The sequence below is a fragment of the Scyliorhinus torazame genome, chromosome 15 (assembly GCF_047496885.1).
Source record: "Scyliorhinus torazame isolate Kashiwa2021f chromosome 15, sScyTor2.1, whole genome shotgun sequence".
NCBI lineage: Eukaryota > Metazoa > Chordata > Chondrichthyes > Carcharhiniformes > Scyliorhinidae > Scyliorhinus > Scyliorhinus torazame.
Window position 1 is genome coordinate 92,583,164 of NC_092721.1, and position 4,761 is coordinate 92,587,924.

The 4,761-nt window shown below is 46.1% G+C and overlaps 1 long non-coding RNA gene across 1 annotated transcript; it reads right to left on the minus strand.

Annotated features, from left to right (window-relative positions):
- Window positions 1-1,854: 1,854 nt before the first annotated feature.
- On the minus strand, window positions 1,855-4,540 carry LOC140391416 (uncharacterized). The gene is made up of 2 exons (XR_011935056.1): window positions 4,376-4,540; window positions 1,855-2,419 (listed from the first exon to the last, which is right to left on the minus strand). It is a non-coding gene; the product is annotated as an uncharacterized lncRNA (long non-coding RNA).
- Between the last annotated feature and the right edge of the window lie 221 nt (window positions 4,541-4,761).

Sequence of the window (4,761 nt, forward strand, 5' to 3'; positions counted from 1 at the left end):
CTATTAATATTATCTTCTATTTCATTCTCCCTCATGGATTTATAAAGCTTCCTCTTCAGTGCATCTATGTTCATCGTCTCATTATAGAAATTATGCAGCAAGTAGGTAGGAGTATTATGGGGTTTGTGTGGGCTAATAAGACCCCGAGGGTAAAGAGAGGGTTCCTGGAATGCAGTAGGGACCGAGGAGGGCTGGCGCTGCTAAACCTAGGGAGCTACTACTGGGCAGCAAATGTGGCGATGATCCGCAAGTGGGTTATGGAGGGAGAGGGGGCGGCATGGAAGAGGATGGAGATGGCGTCCTGTAAAGGAATGAGCTTGGGGGCGTTGGTGACGGCACCGCTGCCGTTCTCGCCATCAAAGTATACCACGAGCCCAGTGGTGGTGGCAACGTTAAGGATCTGGGGCCAGTAGAGACGGCACAGGGGTGCAGTGGGAGCCTTGGTGCGGTCCCCGATCAGGGGTAACCTCCAGTTTGTCCCGGGGAAGATGGACGGGGGGTTCCAGGGCTGGCATCGGGCGGGGATTAGAAGAATAAGGGACCTGTTCATTGACGGGACATTTGCGAGCCTAGGGGCACTGGAGGAGAAGTTTGAGCTACCCCCGGGAAATGCATTTAGATATATGCAGGTGAGGGCTTTTGTGAGGCGACACGTCAGGGAATTCCCGCTGCTCCTGGCACAAGAAATTCAAGACAGGGTGATCTCGGGTGTATGGGTCGGGGAGGGCAAGGTTTCGGCAAGAGATGAAAGAAGAGGGGGGAGCCCTAGCAGAAGAGTTGAAGGGTAAATGGGAGGAGGAGCTGGGGGAGGAGATCGAGGAAGGTTTGTGGGCTGAGGCCCTGGGTAGGGTTAATTCCTCCTCCTCATGTGCCAGGCTCAGCCTGATACAATTTAAGGTGGTTCACAGAGCGCACTTGACGGGGGCGAGGTTGAGTATTTTCTTTGGGGTAGAGGACAGATGTGGAAGGTGTTCAGGGAGTCCAGCGAACCATGTTCACATGTTTTGGTCATGCCCGGCACTGGAGGGTTCTGGAGAGGAGTGTCGGGAGCAGTATCTCAGGTGGTGAAAGTCCGGGTCAAGCCAAGCTGGGGGCTAGCAATATTCGGAGTAGTGGATGAGCCGGGAGTGCAGGAGGCGAAAGAGGCCGGAATTCTGGCCTTTGCGTCCCTAGTAGCCTGGCGAAGGATCTTGCTATTGTGGAAGGAGGCGAAGCCCCCTAGCGTGGAGGCCTGGATAAACGACATGGCTGGGTTCATAAAGCTGGAGAGGATCAAGTTTGCCTTGAGAGGGTCTGCGCAGGGGTTCTACAGGCGGTGGCAACCGTTCCTAGACTACCTCGCGGAGCGTTAGAGGAAGGTCGGTCAGCAGCAGCAGCAACCCTGGGGCGGGCAGGGGGGGGGGGGGGGGGGGGACGAGAGATTGTTTGAGGGGATGGAGGAGCAGGAGATAACATGGAGGGTGGGGGAAACTGGCACGTGCGGGCGAGAGCCAGTGTATAAAACTATGTAAATATACCATTTTGCCATGTATATATCTTGCTCAGTTCGATTTTGTGTTATTTTGTTACGGGGGGGGGGGGGGTTATTGTTTATAAGGGGGAAAAAATTGTGTTGTTAAAAAACTTTAATAAATATATTTTTTTTAAAAAGAAATTATGCAGCATGTCACTGGACTATCTGAAGCCCATGGTCAGAGAGGTACAATGCACCTCAAGTTTAAGAGTAGCACATGGACACTTGGCTGTCAGTCATCTCACAGACGCACAGCACCAAGCAGTGAAAAGAGGCACAAGATTTCAGCAAGACACACACACACATAATATTTGGCACAATAGTGTTCAATGGAACTTGAGTGACAGAGTATGCAGAGAGTTTCAGTTTAATGGCTCAGGAAGCAGTTGAGGGGGAAAATGTGGCTGGTTAGCTCTTTAAATATAGCTGTGGTGATTGTTTTTTCCAGCGCAAAGTAAAAGATGCGGCAGCTGTTCATGCAAGGGGTAAATGGGTAATTGATGGGATAATTATTGAGAAATCTTTGTGAGAAACTGCCAAATGATTCTCACACTTGGCAAAGCTGTTTGTCCAGCTGAATTCCCCTGTTCCTCAAGCACCTGAATAATAGACTCGGTGATGTTCAGTAACATGTCACTCCAGCAAGTTCATGTTGATTCTTCATTGAAGAGCAAAGATACAAGTTATTCAGCAGATGGCAATTCATGATCTTTTCTCCAGGCTTGTTGTAGGACAGCTCCTGAACTAACCAAGCATCAGAAACATTGTTTGATCAGGTTTTTTTGGTGCGTTTGCTGATTTTGCTTGTGGCTTCATGCACATCATTGCATCTGTGTTCAGCAGCTGTATGCAGCTGCCATATTTCTGTCCTGTACGAAGATAATGGTCTCTTCTTCCAGGTCGCATCTTAAGGGAGAACAGGAACACTCATTAACAAAAGAAAGCAGCTGCCAAACATAGCACTCTTCCTGCTCCAAAGCAAATCCTCCTTATGGTTAATGAGATCATGCACTTTAGAACCAGTTTTCTGCAAATCAGTTATAGAAATGAACGCTAAATGTGCATTAAAGGATAGCCTTCATCTCTTCCAGCAGTCAGCTATGCACGTTTCTTTGCAAATAAAAATAAGAATGGGAATGAAAGATGAACAAGGAACAACAGATTGCCTTTAAATGGGGCCATCACTGTGTTACTAGTGAAAAAAACAGTTACCCGCATGATTCTGTTCACACAGTTGCAAGCTGCTAAAATATTGATCGCAAGATAACTATTTCAGTTGATTAATGTGTACAAGCGCTTTTATTTACAATTAATGATGTCCCGGACAATGGGAAATCCAACCATGTGGAAAATACGAAAGCTTTCTTGTGCTTAGATCAATTGCCCACAGGCAAAGTGATGATGTTTCTAGCTCTAACAAACTGAACACCAGTCACCTGCTTGATACATCCAGAGTCTGCAGACAGATTGATGTTACAGATGTCCCCTGCATAATCTGGGACGAGATAAAGGTGAAAAGGTTCAGGGCTAAAGTGACCTTGACAGCCATTGGCCTTACCAGCTCCAGAACTCAGCTGGAGATCATCTTGAAATATGTAACTCAACTCTATCACCACTTGGTGAACCTAAGGCTTTGCTTGTATTAGTCAAAAGACAAGCCAGACAAGTTTACTGTTATTGATAGATGTTGTTTGAAGGGTAGTGGAGGGTTAACAGCCATCCTTAACCTGTATTTCCTATATATTTCCCATCAACTTACTCTCTTTTTCTAAATAACACAGTAAAAGTAATAAAGACTTATCCAAAAGCAGTTCTAAAATAACTCTCTGAGCCACACGCCTGGGGAGAAAGAAAAAAAACACCCAAAGTTGAAGAAATTAAAATAAGTTGGTGGCAGCATCTCTGTGTAGCCCCATGTAACAGGAGCTTTGGATCCAGGGACTGATGGGAGCTTCACAACAGCAACAGGGCTTGGAAGTGATTTCAATTCACCTTTCATAGTTTTGTGGCCATCACAACAGTGCAGCTTCACTTTTGAATCTTGGCCTCAGAAAAGAAGAATTAATAGTTGCAATTTTACGAAAAAGACTGTCTTCAAGAGGGAAGGTGGGCACACCTTTGAATAAATAATGAGATACGCTCACTGGGAACCTCTAACAGTGAAATGGGCAGGCTTTCCAGGATCAAAATAGAATCGCTAAGACAACCCCATGAGGGTAGATTTATGGGAACACTGACTTAGGCAGTCGTTATCCCTAGCCCCATATTCTCTTTCAACAATATAAATTGCGGGCCTATGGATTTCAGCCATTCCCATGGATTTCTACCTAAGTCAGAGTTGGAGCGAGATGGAACAGCCGAAGATTTTCAGGGCCATTGTGATAGTTAAAACGAATGTGGAAGTAAGACATGGAGTTTGTGGTCAAGTGAGGCAGTACAGCTTCCAAACCCCTTGGCTGAAGGATGGTGGCGGAAGTGCATATGCAAGGAGTACATTCAAGTAAAGTTGTTTTCTCTTCCCCTCAAATGCACCCTCCGAAGAGTAGTACATCTGGATGTAAGTGATAGCCAAGGTTAATGCATTGCACAGTGCTCACAGAATCCAGGAAGAATTGTGGAAGGAGGTGACTCAGCTTATAAAAAGGCTATGCAACAGTCCCGGAAGTCAGTAAGTGACCTAAATATGCTTACCTCAAGTTGTACACTGTTGTGTATTGAAACCAATGCCCTCTGTCTAATGTTTCACATGATTATGTTGTGACATCATCAGAGGCACTTGGGAAATTTTCCCTCTTTTCTATCTAGACTGTGAGCAAACATGACCTCTGTAAATAAAGTCTGACAACTGGTTAAGTAACTTACCGTAGGGGCGGCACGTGGCACAGTGGTTAGCTCTGCTGCCTACGGCGTTGAGGACCCGGGTTCGAATCCCGGCCCTGGGTCACTGTCCGTGTGGAGTTGGCACATTCTCCCCGTGTCTGCATGGGTTTCACCCCCCACAACCCAAAGATGTGCAGGTTAGGTGGATTGGCCACACTAAATGGCCCCTAAATTGGAAAAAAAAATAATTGGGTACTCTAAATTTATTTTTAAAAAGTAACTTACCGTGCGGCAACCTGATTATCTTTTATCTCTACTGGGAAGTTAAAGCAAAACCCCTTAAAACATAACTGTAAAAGACAAATCTGGCGATGCAGATGTTTTTCCAGTAAAATAGTCAGAAGAAACAACTTAGACCTGGACCTCGA